General features: G+C 41.6%; 1 long non-coding RNA gene across 3 annotated transcripts in view; it reads left to right on the top strand.

Annotated features, from left to right (window-relative positions):
* The window catches only part of LOC146812277 (uncharacterized), a 268,437-nt gene that overhangs the window by 132,658 nt on the left and 113,467 nt on the right, over nt 1-22,312 (top strand). The gene's annotated exons all lie outside the window — the stretch shown is intronic.

Raw genomic sequence — 22,312 nt, 5'->3', positions numbered from 1 at the left:
TGAGACTATAGGTGCGCCTGGTGGCAGTTTATTAACCAGTTGATTTGTAGTGCTATGGAACACCTGCATTTTAGAATGGACTTGGATGCTACAACAAGAGCATTTCCATGATCAAGGCAGTTGAGCATCAATGCTTGGATAATGGTGTACATAGCCTGGTCCTTCATAGACAACTAATTATCTAGCAGTGTACCTAGGTTTATGGCTGTGATTCTGGTGGAATAAGCAGGGCCTAGTTCAGGAGGTCACCATTCATCTATCCAGTGGAACTGAGCTTGGCCAAACTGAAGGATCTTTGTTTTGTTCCCATTTAACTGTAGACAATTAAGGGACATCCAAGAGGCAATTTTCTCATGCAAACGCTACATCGATGTTTAACGATGTCAATGTCATTCCCAAAGGAAATAACGAATTGGCTACTGTCTGCATAAGAATGTATTTCAAAACCACAGGACTTGACTAGATGGGCAAGTGTGTTGGGCTTAAGGCAGAGTGCTGAGGAATGCTCCAGACCAGGTAAAGGATTTCAGAGTGAAAGGCACCAAAAGAAATAGTTTGGGTCCTGTTTTTAAGAAAGTCTATGAGCCAATTGAGGGAGGGGCCCTGGATCCTCATCTCATAGAAGCGTTGAATCAAGATGGAATGTAAAACGGTATCAAACACCACTGACGGGTCAAGAAGAACAAGCATAACTGGATTTTCAGCATCCAAAGATATGTCTACTACCTCTAGGAGGGTGATCTCTGTTCTATGGGGGGGGGGGGGGGTGTCAAAAGCCTGTATGAGAGGCATCCAGCTTATGATTATTCTCCAAATAGGAGGAAAGCGGTTTGCTAACATAGGACTCTAGAACTGCCTATCAAAGGGAAAGAGAGATAAACGGTGATACTTTAGCTGCTCCTTAGGATCAGCGTGAGGTTTTTGTAAGAAAGGTGTAAAATGGACACCTTTACCATCCTGGGGAACAGCAGTTAAAGTCAGGGATTGTTTGCACAAAGATGTAACAGTGGGTGGAAAGGGTAGCTATTGTTGCGGGGATTCTGCTCATGCACAGAACTATGCACAGGAAACCAGGACCTCAGTGAATTTTGGTGTACCAAAAAACTCACCTCAGATCCAGAACCCCTATTCGACTAGCATCAGTGTCTCATTCGTTCTCCATATAAGTTCGAAGCTACCAATGATTAGACAACCCAGAACAAGCGATTTAGAATACTCTCAGGAATGCTGGGAATCAGAAACACCTTTTCGTTGTTATTCTCATATCAGTCCACAACATGAGTAATGAAAAGAGACATGGAAAAGTTTAAAATGTTTATTTTTAACTACGTGCTTTAACTACATGCTCTAAGGTGCAGTACTTTGGCTAACATAAGCAGACAAATGATTAGAAATAAAACCATCAGCATTGTTACAATTCCATAAAAAATGAAGGGAGAAATCATATTATAATGATAGTGGAAACCGGTCCTATAAGACCTTGTGAACCACCCTTCCCTGGCTAGTAAGCTAGTTTTATATACTAATAGAAGGTCTCTAGGTTTGAATGGGGAACCCCATACCTCAAAGATCAGCTTAGGTGAATCACATCACATGATCAGCTCTACTCTGTGTCTGGAAAGGTTTCCTCCAAGTGTCTGAATCATGCATGCAAATGCAATATTAAAGGCACCAGAGTTTTAGATATTTGCAACTGTGTGCTTGTGTCTAGAGCGTGGGCCGATCAACCTGAATTCAACAGCATACATTGTTATTTGACCTTGACGGTTTCTGCACACAGTGTTCAGACTAAGGTTGCGGTGAACGTCTAGACATGTGAACAACAGACTGTTCTTGTGTGAATAAAAAGCAAGCAGTTTTACTTGTAATAGCAGCTACCTATAGTGTTGTGTGCAAAAGCAGCAAAGTGGCAAGATGGCGTTTAACTTCTAAAGCGCTCATGCTAACATAGCAATGTGTGCACATAAAAACCTGTCTACACTACACCCTCCCTTAATCGGACCACAAACAGAATAGGGAAGCAATGTAGGAAAGCAGAGTTCAAGTTTGAGTGAGACAGAACCAAGGTCATATATTGCCAATCCATATAATTGGTAGTAAAAGTTCGAAAAGTTTGTTGGGAAAAAGTAAAAAATTAAAACATCCCTCAGGGGCGATACAAAGCCCAGACAGGAATAAAAAAACTAATATTTTTATTTTGGTTAGTACGTGCGGAAGATGGAGAACTGCCAATTTAATCCATCAACATGTAGGCACAGTATGTTGCAACAGCCTCCAAAAGGAAGTCATTGTAGCCGTCAGTAAAAGATTCCGCCATACAGCCCAATAAAGTAAATTAACATATATGTTCTTTGAAAACCGGAGCTTCTAGCACCATCAGAGGACAACTTGCGTGTTCAAGATAACCTCGCGCCAGGAAGTCATGGGCTGCTGCATATATATCCCAATTCCCTAGGATACTGTGCACAGCTCCACAGGCCATAATCTCGATACCAGAACAGTCCAACTCATGAGCCACTAAGGGACTCATTAGTCGATCATAATCCGGGGCAGGAGACGCCGTGTTTGACAGGCACAAACCCAGAGCCCATTCGAATGGACAATCTAGGCAATGGAAAACAGGTTGCACGCAAGTAAAGTATGAGAACCGGAAGGACAATCCATAGGCTACTCTCAAAGTGGCCAGAGGTAGAGTTCCATAGTATTCAAGCATCCGGTTGTGCAGTTGGAGCAGCCGAAGGTGGCTGTCATGTTGCACAGACCGTGCAGCCATTGCGGAGCAAATAAACCAACAGCAGCACACCAGCAGTCAAGGCAAGAATTAATGGAAGCCCGCTGAAGACGCTGGGACAAATAGAATGAAAAAATGCCGGTATCACACCAAATATTGTTTGGAACGAGGTCACAGGGCCGGAGCCCACAATTATGAAAAAATGTGCCAAGCCAGTTGTTGACTAGGCATTGAATATAATGTGAATCAGAGCACCGAAATGAAGGGGAAGATCAGTATTTAAAAGTGTGCACCTCAGTGCGGGTGTTTGCTACATGAAGGACAAACGTTTCGCGAGAGGAAGTCAGGGTGACTTCTTTTTGAGACAATAGAGCCCTTATTCTGCTCATCTTGGTGAACTCTGCTTTCAAGGTCGGTATGGAAGGCCAGATGGATACATCCAGTCTCCCATGCGGGGGTGGGAAAAAGACATTCTTACAACAGACTACTCATTGGGAGACAGTTACAATGTACAGAATCCCTATAAGCATCCTGCAGCACGCCTCCTATTTAAAAGCAAATAACTACCGTTAGCTAATAACAAGAAAGTGAGTGTAATAGCTGGCACTGCGTATAATTAACACCATTTCTAAATGTTTTCACTCTATGCAGGAAATGATTGCCATAGTGTTGGTAGCAAAATAATTCTCCATAATATGCTGAATCTAAATACAAATCTTCAGCATCAAAAGTAGCATAATATTTCAAATCAGAAAAAAAGAGCCTCTACTGTTTGGACATCCCAATCATCAGAGCTTATGTTTTATTTTGTTTCACAACATCCCCCATAGAAACGCAATGCACATTGGGGACATTAATCACCTCAGTGGGGCCATGAATTTGAAATTTAACAGCATCCCATACAATCCCATCTAACACAGGCCAGGCAGTAATGTTAGCAAAAGACTGGTCCTTCTTCATGATGTGTGATGAGGAGTGGGGTGCCAAAGTGCCATCAATACATCTAATTGCAGATCTTTCTGTAAGATAATGTCCATTGACTAGATGATAAAAAATACAACCACAAATCCTTTTGACATGAATAAAAAAATACATATGAGCACCAGCCAAATGTAAGTCCAAGGGGAAATTAAAAAATGTCTTTTAAACCAAACCGCAAAAATAGAAATTTTCGATGGGGCATCAGAGTTATTGTCCAATGAAAAACGTGACTGGTCAACTGCACTTGATTGCACACCAGGCAACGACACATCTGTGGGATAGGTATACTCAGTATCTTCATGGGGACCACCAGCCGGTGGAGTCAATAAAGGATTAGTAACTGTATGCATCTCAATGGCAATGTCAGGCCTGTTGGTATTTGCCGGAGCCAAAACAGAATTTCTCAACATTGATGGACAAGAGAACGCTGGAGTCATACTAAGAAGAATCGGCCACTCATTGTAGTTTTACACTGTCAGTGGAGATGTACCGGTTATCCTTGCGACCAGGAAGTGGAGGTAAAATGACTGTTCTTGTACCCTGCACGCCATGCACTGGAACTGGAGCATAAGAGGGGCCGAACTCCTCCTTGTTCTCCACCTTCTCACGGACCAGGTCACCAACTCAAGGTAGCCAGCCAACTACCGGAATCTGAAGTGCAGCATCAGTTGTGGAAGACAAGTGTTCCTTTGCAAGACTTTCTTGAGTCTCTTGTAGATTCTGTAACACAGCAGAATGATCATCTACGTCAAAGGGTGCGGACGACGCCACCATGTCTAGAACATCAAGGTCCGGGACAAACATTTTTATGCCAAAGAGCATTTTGTATGGTGTCCGCCCACCCAGAGACCTTCTTGGGAGATTATTAAGTGCACGTTGAACGCTATACAAAAGGGCCAAACAGTTCCTGCCAGTACCTAAAACCCTAGCTGTCAAGGATTGCTTTAAGTCACGGTTCATTCGCTCCACAACACTATTTCCCTCAGGCCGGTATGGTGATGAAAATTTGACTTGGACCCCCAAAGATCTCATGGAATCCTTGTATGCCTTGGAGGCGAACGCTGGACCCTGGTCTGAATGGAGGGTACCACATGTAAAAATTCCCACAAAGACACGCAAATCCCTGATGACAGTTCGAGCATCAGCACTCCTTTGCGGCCAGACCCATAGAAAATGTGTGCACGAATCCACTGCAACTAAGATGTACTTATACACAGAATCAGAGGAGAAAGGGCCACAGTGATCCAAATAATCACACCCAAGTGGTTTATTAGATATGTACAACTGTGTTTGAGTTGGACGCACAGCAGTCGAAGGTTTAATCTGCTGGCAAATGTCACAATTGAGGACATAATCACGAGTCTGTTTATGCAATCCGCGCCACGAGTAACATTGTTGTAAGAGAGTAACAGTCGCAGAGACGCCTGCATGGGCAGAAGCCATACCTTCGTGACCGGCTGTTATCAAGGAAAGCCTGCAGTCCGCATTGGGAATCAATCTGTCACAAACGTCGTTAATTCTCATGTAGGGAACTTTATCAGGACTTAAATGATCAGAGTATTTAGAAGGGAAACCTCTAGGGTAATTATCTCCCTTCTCTGTAGCAGCAATAGCTGCCACGATGTCATCATCAATCTTACTTTTGGATATTGTAACTGCTGCTACCAGATATGTTGCCACTGCCGTTTTCGCTGCATCGTCAGCTAAACTGTTGCCAACAGCATGGATACATACGCGCTGGTGACCAAGAGTATGAATTACATTCACGAGGGGCAGACGTTGTTTATGTTCTGCGACCCAAACCATTTTATGTTTGATTGTGCTACCATTGAAATCACGATATTCATTTTGAGACCAAAAGAATAAATTGTCATTGAAAGACTGAACACAGTCGAGTCACTCACAATAAGTGTAGTCACTTGAGGATCAGCAAACACCAGAGCACGTAGCTCTGCCAACTGAGTGGTACAATCACCCAATGTCTGCATATGCACGACATCATACTTTATTATTATTTTGTTTTTATTTTTAGATTTGTAATGCGCAGCAGATGCCCAAAAAGGGTTTCCCGGCGCAGAAACAGACCCGAGACCAAAATGAAAAGGCTAGTAACTTATTTGTTAAAAAGCCACATCTTCAAGGATTTGCAAAATTGGACGTAGTCAGTTTTGTTACAAAGAGCTGTAGGCAGGGCATTCCACAGTGAGGGGCCCAAATAAGAAAAGGATCTTCCGCCCATCTGAGAGAGTTTGATTTTGGGAATTGTGAATTTCCCTTGGGTGGAAGAGAGGAGGTTACGAGAGGGAAAGTAAGGATGGACCAAAGATTGAAGATATTGGGGGGCATTTCCTGTTTTGATTTTGTGCATATAGCTCAGGGCTTTGAACTTGACTCGGTTCTCCACCCTGAGCCAGTGCAAGTTCCGTATGTGACCTGAGATTGAGGTTGCTCTCGGCACCCGGCACAGAAGCCTAGCTGCAGAATCCTGCACCATTTGAAGCCTGTGGGTTACCTCCTTATTTGAGCCTAAATAAAGAACGTTTCCGTAGTCCAGCCTTGACGTAATCAAGGCGTTGACCATTGTTTTGTGTGTGGATTCTGGTAACATCCAGCAATTGTTTTTTAACCACTTTAGTATGGTAAAACAAGTGGCTGCTGTTTTGACTGCTTGGAAGTGCATATTGAGTGTGTAAATCAATAGTGATGTCCAGATTACGAGCTTGGCGAGAGGGTATGGGAAGAGTGCCCATTTCGCGAGGCCAATGTTGAGGGCCCCAGAGTTCCTTGCTTTTCCCAAATACAAGGACCTCGGTTTTCTCCCCATTTAATTTGAGGTAGTTGTGTTGCGTCCATGATGCTATTTTGCTCAGACCCAGCTGAAGGGAGGAAGATTCTCTGGTGCTCTTCATGGAGAGAGAGAGAAAATTATTTGGGGGTTGTCTGCATAGGAGAATAAGGACAGCCCTGGCTCCTCTGCCACATCGGCTAGGGGTCTTAAATATAAATTAAAAAGTAAAGGACTGAGGATGGATTTCTGTGGCACTCCATGGGTGAAGGAGTGGATTTCTGAGCTGGCTGTAAGGGAGAAAACTTGGAAGGTGCGGTTGATAAGGAATGAGGTGAGCCAATTCTCCATTCACAAAAGTACCAGCCACTATTGCGCAGGCTGCTGAATATGCGTGCTTAGAATCCGTCGCCAGTTGCATAAATGATACAATGGTAATCCTCAAGTGGGCGCAAGGACAGAGGAGCTGGATGAACAAATTCATACTGCAAATACTCCTGAGTCTGCAATGAGGCATCAAAGATGAAAGTGACATCCGGAGAAGTCAAAGAAGTGGTCCATTGTATCCAACTAGGATGCAAAGCTTTTGAATTCGGTACACTGGCTTTCGTCACTGCCTCAAGGGCATGGTACGGTGTGACAACCAACATGCGTTTCCCTTGTGACAGCGCGCTCTCTTTCAGAGTCGCCATCTGAACTGCAGTCAAAACCTTTTCGACTGTTGAAAAGCGCATTTCAGCCGAAATGTACAAGTGTGATTTGTAAGCAATAGAGACTGTCTCCCCCTCATTAAACGTTAAGTACGTGAAACCCACTGCACCAGGCACAATTCTTATTACGAGGTTAGTGTGGTTATCACGCATCAATAAGTATTTAGAAGCAAGATGATCAGCCTGCAAAGATTGCAGGATAGCTGAATGTTCTGGCAGCCAGCTTGATTTGGAAAAAGTTGGATGTATCCAGGCATATAGCGGCTTGATACGCTGGGCATAGTCGGGAATGTAAGTACGCCCGAAATAAAAAAAAAATAAAAAAAGCAAAGATTGTAGTTTTTTCAGAGTTGTTGGAGCGCGCAAACATGTGCATTTCTCCAGGAAGTCAGGTGCTAAACCGCGACCTTAATTGTTGAGTTCACAGCCCAAAAACAGCACTGTATACTCTGCAATGTGTGATTTTGCAAAGTTAAATTTGTAACCGAAGTCCGCAATCATGACAATGATGCGGTCAACGCAACACAGATGCGGCCATAATTCGTCATCTGTGAGATAAATATCATCAACATACGAGTACGCATCAGGGTCAATGCTCTCCAACAGAGAGACTAAACGTGCGGCAAAGACACCAGGACTGTTTTTATAGCCCACGGCTAATCTTTTAAACTGTTTGTTTGCCGCCAGAAGTAAAAGCTGTCCACTGACTACTAATAGAGGACAGGTTATGGCTATAAAAGCCATTGGAGATGTCAAGTGTGGTCTTAAACCTTTTTCTCACGAGACTATCAACGAGGGCAGAACTGTGGGTGTTTTGTATTGCACGTCCGACAGTGAGAGTTCAAATGCCGATAATCCAAAACTAGGTAGTACGACCCATCAGGTTTGGTGACAGTGAAAAGATTATTATTCATGGGTGACACATACATTTCAATTACACCTTGATATTCCAATTGTTCAAGGATTTCTGTGACGTGAGATCTAGCTTCTCGGCGCATGGGAGTTTGGGGTTGTGGCTGTGGCGTAGACCGTAACGGAATCTCATGGCTTGGTGATAATTTATCCCACCCAACCTGGGTACAGTACAACGCCGGAGCAAGCACCTGTGCCCACTCTTCTGCAAAGTTCTGAGCTTGCTCCTTCAGCACTTTGTGTGTGAAAGGCGCGAGGATTACCTCCTCCCCTCTAGGAGCGGCCAAAACGAATGCTGGGGGCCAGTCTGCATCTGCTAACATGTCATATGTAGAGGTTAGATTCTCCCAAAAAATCCCTTTTACGGTACGCTGTAGGTCACCTTAAATTAAAAGGACTGTCATATGGTCTGTCGGGGGGAGCCACTCTAGTGTCAGCAGTTTCTACAGTAATAAATGTGTCAGTTGCTGTCACCGTCCGATATGGACGCAGTGCTTGCCGCACTATTGTAACCTCCGCTGCGCTGTCTAGCAGCGTTAGTGCCCATGTCAGGTTCTGAAGCTGAGTTCTCACTATCTGTGGCATACCTCGCAGTTAGTGCAGCAACTTTCTTTTTCTGAAACGGAGGTCGTTGATGTACAAATTAGTCCTGATTGCCTTTACCCTCAGCCGGGCGGGCTGCTCTCGTCCTCGAGGGGCACCCCGACCTTTGCCACGTTCTTCTCCACCGGGTTGTGAGACAGATGTTTCCTGTGAAGGAGGAGAACATTGTTCAGGAACCTGATATATATCAGGAGACATAATTCTAGTGCGATCGTGCAATTCATAAGTGCTTTCAGTAGCCACTGGTATCGGTGACGTGGGCGAGACCCCTGTTTATGTTGGTGCTTCCCCTGTTACTTAGTTTTCCAATTGTGTTTAGGAAAAGGACTGTCGTTTTTAGTATACTTAACCGTCTGAGTTTGCGGTTGCGCTGTTGTTTTAGCAAAAGGCTTAGCACCCAAACTATTGCGGCCAATGGTCTTATAAGCCTCCACAATAATTTTCAGTAACTGCCGGGGTTTATTGACGTCGTCGATGAGGCGCAGGGCATTCGACACTTGAAAGTTAACCGCATCTCCCTTGACGTTAGCAAGGATGAGATCAGCAACTACGTCTAACACACCGACAAGCCTCATTCCCAACTCGACCGCCACCTCCGGACCGTGCTCATCCTGAACACGCTTGATCACGGAAGGCAACACAGTCCTAGATGAAGTGCCGAAGCACTTCGCGTAGACTGCTGCAAATACTTTACCCCAGTTCTCACAATCTGCCACCTCTGGGACTAAGTCTTTCTGCAAACTAATGGTAAGGATCCTGTGTTTTTCCACAGGAGTAGAATTTGGAAATACTACTTCCAACTGGTCAAGTTTCTCAGCAAGCCAATAAGGCATATCGTTCATATTCTGGGGGCGCTTGCCCATTACTGAATTAACCATGATGGGACTAATAGTGATCCTGGCCGGTCCAACTGGTTGCGCCGCAACCCAGGTGCCCCCACCTGGACATTGTGAGAGACGTATTGCACCAAAGCCCTATGCACCGCAATCAAGGTGGTATGGAGTTGATGTTCGTCATCCACCGGGGCTTGCAAATAACGTGGATGTGGTGTGAACCCGGCCAAGACTGGCCAAGTGCCCCAGGAATAGACAAGGGACCTAACTGAACCAGTGTAACGGTGTGGGGGAGGGCGCTATTGAAACTAATATGATGATGCCAAGCAGAAATATGAATTTCCTGCGTCCTATACGGCATGTAATTAGCTGGAACTGCCGTAGGAAGTGTATGCGTGAAACATCTTATCATCCGCATTTACCTCCAGAAAGTAAACCAAGAGTAAAACAGCTCATAGGGGAACGATGCATCAGCACTCATTTCAAAGATAATTGACATTCCATCGTCAGGCACCCCGAACTGCGTCAAATGACGCCGGAGAGGTGCGAGACTATGCACCGCAATAGCAACTTCAGCCATAAGGACGCAGAGAATAAAAACAATCTATACTAAACTGTATCACAAAATATGGTCAGTAATTCAAAAAGAAACCTTTTAAATTGTCAAGCTTGAATGAACCTATAAGTCGACTATATAGGTAGGTAAAAACCGTCACTCCTATTGACCGGAAACAAGAGTGAGGGTGTTGTGGACAAATATAAGCACTACTAAGGCGTCTCAAACACAAGACCAAAACATTAGGTGTGCCATGTTGCGGGGATTCTGCTCATGCACAGAACTATGCACAGGAAACCAGGACCTCAGTGAATTGTGGTGAACCAAAAAACTCACCTCAAAACCCCTATCCGACTAGCATCAGTGTCTCATTCGTTCTCCATATCATTTCGAAGCTACCAATGATTAGAGAACCCAGAACAAGCGACTTGGAATACTCTCAGGAATGGGGGGGAATCAGAAACACCGCTTCATTGTTATTCTCATATCAGTCCATAACAGAGACACGGAAAAGTTTAAAATGTTTATTTTTAGCTACTTGCTCTAAGGTGCAGTACTTTGGCTAACACAAGCAGACAAATGATTAGAAATAAAACCATTAGCATTGTTGGAATTCCATAGAAAACGAAGGGAGAAATCATATTATAATGATAGTGGAAACAGGTCCTATAAGACCTTGTGAACCACCCTCCCCTGGCTAGTAAGCTAGTTTTATATACTAATGGAAGGTCTCTAGGTTTGAATGGGGAACCCCATACCTCAAAGATCAGCTTAGGTGAATCACATCACAGGATCAGCTCTGCTCTCTGTGTCTGGAAAGGTTTTCTCCAAGTGTCTGAATCATGCATGAAAATGCAATATTGAGGGCACCTGAGTTTGATATTTGCACATGTGTGCTTGTGTCTAGAGTGTGGGCCAATTAACCTGAATTCAACAGCATACATTGTTATTTGACCTTGACGGTTTCTGCACACAGAGTTCAGACTAAGGTTGCGGTGCACGTCTAGAGATGTGAACAACAGACCGTTCTCATGTGAATAAAAAGCAAGCAGTTTTACTTGTAATAACAGCTACTTATAGTGTTGTGTGCAAAAGCAGCAAAGTGGCAAGATTGCGTTTAACTTCAAAAGCACTCATGCTAACATAGCAATGTGTGCACATAAAATCCTGTCTTCACTACACTATAACGTGTGGGGAAAAAGGTTAGAGGGACAACCAGATTTTATTTTTGCTAGTAAGTCTAGCAGCCGAGTCTGGTAAATGGTCGCAAACCTTCCAAACACTTTCGTAGTGTTGTTACAGTTAAGGTTTGTAGAACAGAAGTAAGTTGGCGAAGTAGAGTTGGTAGGGAAACTATAATAAATTTGCTCTATTTTAGTTTCAAAGTGGGAAGCTAAGGTGTCACAGAGTGTCTGAGAGGCAGGATTGATTGAGGTGCAGGCACGTGGATTAGTAAAGTCATTTAGGATCTTAAATAATTCTTTTGTAGAATAACCTGTTTGATCAATTCTGCTGATGGTGTGCTGTATGCGTGCTGTCCTAATTTTGCTACGATAAATTCCTAGCGCTAATTTGTACTGTTGCTTTTCAAAGTCATATTTTGAGGTCCTCCATTTGCATTCTAGTCTTTTGCAATTCAATTTGTTTATTCTCAGTTTGACTGTGTACCAGGGAGCATTGGGTCAGCAGGATTTAGTAGTGTGAAATTGTTAAAGGGGGCAACTATGTCAAGAGCTTGGGAGAAAGAGTCTTGAAACATGGCCAATGCAGAGTTAATGTCATGTGAATTATCCAAATTGGGGGATTCGATAGTAGATTGAAACCATTACATAGTGATCTTCTTCCATAGTCTTGTTATCAGGCCATTTACAGTTTTAGGTTTTGTAAAAGGTAACCCTTTTTGGAGGATCTGAAAGTTGATGAGTAAAAGATCAGTCCAGGCTAGTAGTTCAAAAGTTTTAACATGAAGCCTAGAGATATAAAATATGAGCTCTAAGGCGTGGCCAGTTGAATGTGTTGGACCCGCCCTTATTGAGTGAAAGTCAAGTATTTCAAGGTTATACCAATATGTGTCTTAAAGATTCTCAACACCTTGTCATAAGTGACGACCATTCTCTAAGCCCATCTTACTAAACACATTTAAAAAATATATATTTTTATTACATTTTTTCAAAACCTAAACCAATGTGTACCAAACCATAAGCTCTGGCAGGCTTAGCTCAGAGAAAAGACAGGAGTATTCTGTTGGCAGATTAGAGGAACAGTTACTGGCATTAACCGCATTAAGATGTCCAGAAAAAGAAATGCTCAATAGAAAGAGCTGCCAAAAAGTAAGTTGCCAAAAAGTGAGCTGCCTAGAAGGGACCTGACAAAAAGTGAGCCGCCAAATGCTGAGCCACCAAAAATGGGAGTGTTGAAGGTAAAAAGTTAGGGGAGAACCATGCCAAAGTTGCCAGGTCCAACAGGCAAATAACCAACCCCCCCCCAAACAAAACATCACAGCTGCTAGTAATGAAGGGACAATACATCTGACTAACTTGGAATATAAAAAGTCTAGAACTATCATAATAAACTTATAGAAAGAGCAGGTGGCCTCAAGTGTCTAGCCCTTCCAAAAGCTATAACAAGATTCCTTGCAGTGGCTCATCATGTAGTCTTTCAATTTTCAGTGCCAATTTTCACACTGCTTGAACTTTAAGTACACTAGAGGTATTTAGGTATGGGCAGTTGCTCAAGATGTCCTACCCTCTAGGCTACCCACAGGGAATGTGATCTTTCATTAGTTTCCTACCCTTGCAATCAGGCTACCTCAGCCGCTCATGGTTGCTCCATCCACTGTCATCTTATCAATTAATTTTAACCCTTGCCAACGTGTTTCAGTGATTTTTGAGTGACATTTTCTGAAAGATTAATATGCAGATTATTATGTGGCCATGATTTTGTAGATTTTGAGTACTAAATTTCATATTTCCAATGGGGTAAAATACCATGAGTACATCTGAATCATACCAAAGTCATTACCCAGGATCCTTAAGTATATACATCTCAAATTTGCTTACAGACACCCAACAACTTGTCAAATGGAAACACCATTCTTTAAGCCTGTTTGACTAAACCAAGATTATAAATAAATATTTTTCTCACTTTCTTTCAGCACATAAACCAATGTGCACAAGACCATAAGTGCTGGAAGACTTGACTCAGAGACAGGACAACAGTATTCCGTGAACAAAATAAAGGTATAGTTGGAGACAATAACAGAATAAACATGACAATCAGAAGAAATGTACCATAAAAAGCCCTCAAAGACAGGGCAAGCGAAAAACTTAGCCACCAAATATTTAGCTGCCAAATACTGGCCCGACAAACACTGGGCCACAAGATACTGAGCTGCAAAATATTAAGCCGCCAAAAACAGAAGCCAAATACAGGATGGTTGAAGTCTATAAGTTGGGGAAGAACATGCAAAAGATGATAGGTTAACAGGCCAAGGACCAACCCCTCCATCCCTCCAAAAACAAGTCATCACAGCTGGTAGTCGTAATGAAGGGGCAACACATCTTACTACCTTGAAATACAAGTAGCCACAAACTATAATATTCCATAATTGGTGGTGGCTATGAACTCTATTAGGTGGTAGCTCCTTCCAGTGGATTGTTGTGTAGGTTTCGAATTTACGGATCCAATCCTGATATTGCTAAAGCTTCAAGTAAGCCAGAGGTGTTAAGGCATGGGCAGATGCTCAAGGCATTCTATCTTCTAGGCTGTCCCCAGAGAAAGATATCTTTCACAAGTTTCTTAACCTCTCATTTTAGGCTACCTGTAGTTGTCACTGTCAATCTACCCACGGTCTTAATTTTTTGGGGCCCTGGGAACATTACACTGATTTTGGAGTGACAGTTTCGGAAAGGTTATTGTACAGTTCAATATGTGGGCTGAATTCGCAGATATTGAGTAATAAGATTTATATTTTGAATGGGGGGGGAAATTCTATAAGATGACACAAGTACACATGACTCTTCGAATAGTTTTTACTCCGGATCCTAATGAATACATGTCTTAAAGTGGATTGAAGACACCCAGCACTTTAGTAGGCAAGATCACTATTCTCTAAGCCCATGTGACTAAAGAACATTGTTTCAAAAAATGATTTTATAAACAAATGTCAACACATTACAAAATGTGTACAAGACCATAGGTGCTGGTAGGTTTAGCCCAGAGACAGGACAGCAGTATTCTTTCAACATAACAGTGGTTCTGTAACTGGCAAGAAAAGCATTAGGATGTCCGTCTAAAGAAATGCTAAATAGTAAGAGCCACCAAAAATAGAGCTGCCAAAAAGGGAGTTCACAAATTGTCAGCTGCCAAAAAGTGAGCCTCGACAACCTGAGCCGTTAAACCTGAACGGTTAAAAATTGAGCCACCAAATACTGAGCCGTCAGATACTGAGATGCCAAATTCTCATCTGCCAAAAAGTCATCTGCCAAATTCCGAGCCACTAACAACAGCTACCAAAAACAGGAGGGTTAAAGGCAAAACATTAGGAGAGAATCACAACAAAGATGTCAAATTTAACTGGCAAATAACTAACCCTCCAACCACCACAAAAAAAACAAGCCATCACAGCTGGTAGTAGCGATAAAGAGGCAAGACATCTGACTACCTCAGAATAGTAGAAGTCTAGAACTATCATAATAAACCCAAAAAAAGAGTAGGTGGCAGCAGGTAGCTGTGCCTCCAAAAAGCAAACACCAGCCTCCTTGTAGTGGCTTGTCATATAGCCTTTGAATTTATACTTCCAATTCTGATACTGCTGAAGCTTCAAGTATGCCAGTGATATTACGATATGGGCAGTTGCTCAAGATGTCCTACCTTCTAGTCTATCCACAGGGAAAGTCATCTTTCATCAGTTATCAATTATTTGGAACCCCGGTAAGATGTTGCAATGGTTTTTGAGTGACATTTTCTGAAAGTTTAATCTACAGTTCAATATGTGGGCTTAAATGTGCAGATATTAAGTAATGACATTCAGATTTCGAATGGGGCCAAAATTCCCTAGGATACCAAGTACACATGAAAGATACCAAAGTCCTTACCCATGATCCTTATCAATATGTGTCTTAACCATGCCCAGCTCCTTGTCAGATGGGATCACCGTTCTCTAAGCCTATTTGACTAAACAAAGTTTTTTAAATAAATATTTTTATTACATTTATTTAAACAAATATCAAACCAATGTTTACAAGACCACACACAATTGATTTAATACTTTATACCTTTATGTGCATGGTTTTTCCTCAGCCTTTGTTTCCTATGCAGATCAGTATGCTCCTACCAGATTTCTGCATATTTCACCAGGACTCCTAATTTCCTGTTCTTGGTTTTCCTCAATAAACTCGATGAATTCTGGGAGGTTTACTCTTAGTTCACTTGATAGAATCAAATGGACAGGTGCCTGAAAACTATTTGTGGAAAGAAAGTAAGGCTTAGAAAGATGTAAGCTAGTGAGAAGGATTCAACATTAGTAAGGCTTGTGTGAGGAAACTATACCACTAGGCATTGCGGGGACAACAGAATTAAGCAAGGGCTGGCCCACAACAAGACCGTGTACTGAGGTTGAGTCCTGGATCGATATGCGGGCCAAAATGTAGATCGTGAAGGGAAGAGATGATGGAAATGGAGGTGTATGCAACCACAGAGAAACACACTTACAGATCTAGCATGATTAATGCCTGGTTCAATTTCAGAGGACAAGACTCATGTGGCCGAGTAGCAGATGGGTTAAGTGGTCACTGAACTGTGTAGAAAGATTCCACTACTTTTGCATTTTTTGTTTCTATACTATTTCACTTCTGCAGCTAATTGGATTTCGTATGTTTCTCCCTGGAACACTTGCTTTGTTTTTCTAGTATAGATGATTTTTCCTGTCAACCCATTTAGGAAATGTTCCCACCCCAACTTGGTTCCAAATTCACCCATTACCCCATTCTCTATGTATTCCAGTTTCATCTAGGAGCTGTACCCGCACTCTTGAAGCATCCTTACTTTATAGTTGACTCGCCTCTGTAAATACGTCACCATGCGTGTGCCAACGGAATAGTCTATTTTTAAAAGTCTTCTTTACAGCCCTGAAGTGGCTGCATGCACATATCTGCCTTTGCTTGTAAAGCTGAAGGATAAAACAATGTAATGCCCAAGTTTAATAGATGTTTCAAGGTGGAAGCCACTGTATTACTCTTAATGATCAATCTGCAAAATGCTGTATAGAGATATATTCCTGTCCTTTTGGAATTATTCCTGTACTCATATCCCGTCTCTTCCCACTCACACCAGCCATGCCTCCCACTCACGGGCACCCTCATAAGCACTCCTGTTGTAAAATGCTTATGTGGGGTTAGCCTGTATGTAGCCCTTAAATATACTTTAAATTGTGTTTTACACTTTCGCCTGTCACTGAAAGAAGAGTACTGCCCATGTAGAGGTTTCTGCTCCTTAGGCCCTCAGATATTTGTCAACATGGGTAGCTTACATTTGTGAAGAATATTTGTTAGCTGTTAATGGTATAAAAATACAGTTGCAGAGTTGCACAGTCCGTGTCACCAGGAGGACTGGAAAATGTATCTGTCAATAAGGGTATTATACAAGCATTTTTGTAGATCCAAGTCATGTAAGAGTGAGAAGAACATTGCTAGTATTCAGATCAAGAACCCTACCAAGCAAATATTATGAATTTTTTTTGGGGTAGTTTCCAAGTTTTATTTTAATATTACTGTTTTTTGCAAGACATTGCACTTTCTTAAAAGCAGGGTATGAAGTTATGGTTTGATGAGAAGAAAGAATTCTGCTTTGAGGTTCCAGCATCATTTAGTTTGCATCTCATCTCCTTGCAAGGCAAAATAGGTGTGTAAATCTCTTTTTGGCTCATCTGGTAAGAAAGGAAGGTAATGGTAATAGGAATTCTATAGCTGCTAACCACATACATGGGTGGATATTCAACTTTACTATTTATACTGCCCTGGTTGTAAGGACAGTTTTGGGAAGGTGGGTAAAGTAATGTGGATAGTTCATAGATGTGGAAACATTTGGAGAGGCCTCTGTTTTTACATGTGAAATGCTTTCAGTGCTAAGCAGAAGGTATGGGAGAAGGTCTAGCATTCTTTTTAGATCGACCTGGTCTGTACAGAGCGGAGATCTTGCTATTCAAATGGTTTCTTGATGGAAGGCTAGAGGTAAATGCTGTTAATTTTGTATTGAGGCATTACAACCATGTGGACCACAGTATCCGTTTGACTTAGAAGAAATGGAAAGACAATGCTACTGATGATGCACAGATGATACAGTACATGATTAGCAAAAAAGTTAGCGTTTCTATAATATTATTGTTATCCTTGTGTTTTGTATAGTAGCACTGGACAAACTTAGATCTTATGCTGCAATGTTGGATTGTGTGAGAACGTAGAATTAAAATCAATACAGCCAAGACCATGACATGTTGATATCAAAACGAAGCTGTGAAATGGTGAAAATATAGCTATGAAATATTATTGAAAAACAATGGAGAAAACCAAATACAATTTGGTATAGCCAAGTTCAGTTGACCTCACTGGGATCATCTCCTTCAATAAAAGTCTATTCGAACCAAAGCAAGGCCATGGGGAAAGATGAGAAATGTAACAAAACATTTTTAAATGTCATTCTATTCCTTTTTTAGTAAGACCAGAAAGTAAAGTAAGGTTCAATTGCACAGATGAGGTTAGCCTGGTAGTGAGGGGTTGCCCTGATTGAAAAAGATACCTTTACGCATTTATCATAGAGTGTAATCGTCTTTAATAGCATTTGTCACACTCTTCAGAAAGACAGGTGGAATTCACAAGGGGTATTCTTTGATTTGCAGAAAATATCATAACAGGTGAGTATAACTTCAGCAGACTGCGTATACTCTGGGGAACTTTCATTGGTTGATCTTTCTGATTATCATTTTAAGGCATCACTAACGTCCCCAGTGATGGGTGGTTCCATGACTTTAGATCGTCATTGCACCAACTCTATACTTGCTCATGACAACACCAATACTCATTCTTCCATCACAACATCTACCAACACCTGCCTCCTCTATTTACCAAATACACACAACCATACAATCCTGACACCCCACTGCTTGCATTAACTATTCCAGTGATCATATCTAATATAATCACTCATAACTCTTGTCCATCCCCTCTTGTACGTACATACATACTCTTCTCCAAAACAAATCACCACCACTGTTCTATTCAAATATCATTCAACAGCTGTACTACACATAAACATCTTTCACCAAAAAACACAATATCTCACTACTCCACAAAAACAAAAAAAACTGATCTCATTATATTACTTACACATTCCCTTAGCATTCAATTGTGTGTGTGTATGTATATATATATATATATATATATTTTTTTATTTTTATTTTAGTCCCATTGCAAAAACAAATACTCGACAGCTTTACTCTGTCCTACCATGGCCCTACATCTCTATCAATTAATCCTCTATCTTTTCTCTCTCTCATCCTAAACCCTTTTTACTACTATGATCGCCAAAATAACCCTTTTAGACTCCTACCTCCTGACATCAGTTTACTTTGATCTCCCAAACAACCCTACTAAATTCTTACTTCTTTGATTCATCCCAAACCTAATTCTTCTACACTAATTCTCATTCGCCCTAATCCCTTTCTACAGACTCTTCCCTCCCCCATCTCTCCTTCACTAATTCTAGACCTCACCTTAGTACTATGATCTCCCAATTAACACTTCTGTTTTTTCCCCTCTTCCAGCCCTCCATTACTCTATTCAATCTAACTAACAGACTTGCATGTCCTCCACTCAGATTAACACCTCCCTATACTAATACTATACTCGTATTTCTGTATATTAATCCATTACAAATTCACCACCAACCCTTTAGGGTTCTGGAGTAACGTGCTACTCACCAAAAAGTGCTTTGATGCCTCATCGGGGGAAGCAAGTGTTATATAAATACAACTACAATAAGAGTTAGCAGGCTTAACTCAGAGACAGGACAGCAGTATTCTGTTACAAAAATAGCGGTAACGTCAGTGGCAATAACCGCATGAACATGCCCATCAAAAGAAATGTATGATAAAAAGCCACCAAAAACAGGGCAAGCAAAAAACAGCAACCAAAACCTGAGTGACCAAATATTTAGCTGCCAAAAAAACTGGGCTGCCAAAAACAGGATAGTTGAAGGCCAAAAGTAAGGGGAGAGCCATGCCACAAATTCCAGATCTAACAGGCCCACCCTACCAAAAACAAGCCACACAGCTGGTAGTAGTAATGATGGGGCAACACATCTGACTACCTTGGTATATAATAAGCCAAGAGCTATTTTAATATTCCCAAATAAAAAGTAGGTGGCAGCTGGTGTCCATTCCTCCCAAAATCGAACTCTATCTTCCTTGCAGTAGGTTGTCATGTAGCTTTTGATTTTACAGTTTCAATCCTGACATTGCTGAAGCTTCAAGTACACCAGAGGGATTAAGGCATGGGAAAGTTGCTCAAGATGTTCCATCTTCCAGGCTGATTCCCAGGTAAAGTGATCTTTCAGACATGCCTTCCTCTTTTCAGGCTGTGTCCCTCTACCCACTGTCTTATCAATTTTTTAGTGCCTTGGGCAAGACATTACACTGATTTTTTTTCAGTGACATTTTTTGAAAGTTTAATGCACAGTTCAGTATGTGGGTTGAGTTTGCAGTTATTGAGTAATAACATTTAGATTACGAATGGGGAAATAATTCCAAAGATAACACAAATACAAATGATTCATACCAAAGTCCTTATCCATGATACTTATGAATATATATCTTAAAGTGGCTTGGACACCTAACACCTTTTCAAAAGGATTGCCTATTTAGCAAAAACATTTTTATTAAATTTTTTTCAACACAACAAACCAATGTGTACACACCATAAGCGCAGACAGACTTGACTCCTAGACAGGAGGACAGCAGTATTCAGTTAATATATAGTTACAGTTAGCAAGTGTAACAGCTTTAAGATGTCCATCAATGAAATGCACCACAATAGAAAGAGTCGCCAAATACAGAGCTGCCAAATAGCAGGTGCCCCAAAAACAAAGAGCATCAAATACCAAGTACGTCAACTACCAGATGCGTCAAATTCCACATACGTCAAATTCCAGAGCTGCCAAAATATTGAGCCACCTAAATACTGAGCAGCTAAACAGAGGGTTGAAGGCAAAAAGTTAGGGTAGAACCATACCAAGGACGCCAGGTGTAACAGGCCAAGGACCAACTCCCCCCAACACACCCTCCAAACTCACAGCTGGTAGTAGTAATGAGGGGCAACACATCTGACTACTTTGGAGCATAAGAAGCCACTTTAATAATATGCCAAAATAAAGAGTAGGCAGAGGCAGTTGTCTCTGCCTCCCAAAAGCTAACACCAGCCTCCTTGCAGAGACATCTAATGTAGGTTTTGAATTTATACTTATAATTCGCACATTGCTGGAGCTTCTAGTGCACCAGAGGGAAAATGCTATGGTCAGTTGCTCAAGGTGTCCTAACCTTTAGCCTGCACCCAGGGACAGTGATGCTACACCAGTTTCTTAACCTCTTTTCAGGCTACCTCTACTTCTCACTGTTGCTCTATCCACTGTCATCCTATCAATTTTATGGAACCCTAGGCAAGACATTGCACTGATGTGAGTGACATTTTTTAAAAGTTTAATGTACATTGGGCTTCAATTTGCAGATACTGAGTAATGAAATTCAGATTTGGAATGGGGCAAAATTCCAGAAGTTAACAAAAGTTAACAAGTCATATCAAAGTCCTTATCCAGGATCCTTACCAATATGTGTCTTAAAGAGGCTTAAATATGCCCAACACCTCAGAATGGATTGTCACTCTCTGAGCCCATGTTACTAAACACAGCTTTTACAAAATATTTTTATTACATTTTTTCAACAAATAAACCAATGTGCACAAGAATATAAGCACTGGCAGTCTTAACTCCGAGACAGAACACCAGTATTATGTGAGTGGCAATAACTACATCAACATGCCCATCAAATTAAATTCCCAATACCACCCACTGTTGCTCTACCCACTGTCATCTTAATTTTTGGGAACTTTGGGCAAGACAATAGTGATTTTTGAGTGACATTTTCTGAGTGTTTTATATAAAATTCAATATGTTGGCTTGAATTTGAAGATATTGAGTAATACATTTCTGATTTTGGATGAGGATATAATTCCATAAAATCAAACAAGTACACATGAATCATTCCAAAGTCCTTTTGAATGATTTTTATGAATATATTTCTTAAAGTGGCATAAAAAATGCCTAACCCCTTGTTAGACAGGATCACCATTCTCTAAGCTTATTTGTCTAAACAATGGTTTTTTTAAAATGTATTTTTATTACATTTTTTTCAACACAAACCAATGTGTACATGACCATAGACACTGGCAAGCTTAACTCCGAGACAGGAAAGCAGCATTCTGTTAACATAATAGAGGTATATTTAATGGCCATAACATTAAGATGTCCATCAAAAGAAAAGCACCATGTCCAGAAAGTAAATTCACCACAGTATAAAGAGCCACAAAATCAGACCTGTCAAAATAAAAAGCGACAAAATGCACAGCCGACAAAACCCTGCGCTGACAAAACCCTGAGCCACCAACCGCTAAGCCACTAAAAACTGAGCCACCAAAAAGAGGAGGGTTGAAGGCAAAGAGTTAGGGGAGAACCAATCCAATGATGCCAGGTCCAACAGGCCAAGGACACCCCCCTCCCCCCCCATAAAAAAACATCATAGCTGGTAGTAGTAATGAGAGGGTAACATGTCTGCCTATCTTGGAGCAAAAGAAGCCACAATAAAAGTATACCCAAATAAGAGGAAGGTGGCAGCAGTGATTTTTATTATTGACATTTTCTGAAAGTTCAAGGTACAGTTAAATGTGTGCTCGACCTGGGCAGAGATCACAGAGTTGCGCTATGCAGAACTCTGCAGAGTGGCAAACGACTCTACCACGCTACTTGTAGTCGGGCGGGCAGCGTTTCCTAGCGCTCCCATTGGCATTGCGTTTTCCCATCAAAATCAACGCAGAGTACATCCTCGTATTTGACATCATGCACGAATGGCACCATGCTGTTCAAATGCTGTTCGAATGG

This window comes from Triturus cristatus, chromosome 7 (assembly GCF_964204655.1).
Source record: "Triturus cristatus chromosome 7, aTriCri1.1, whole genome shotgun sequence".
Classification (NCBI taxonomy): Eukaryota; Metazoa; Chordata; class Amphibia; order Caudata; family Salamandridae; genus Triturus; species Triturus cristatus.
This window is presented reverse-complemented; position numbering and strand designations above follow the sequence as displayed.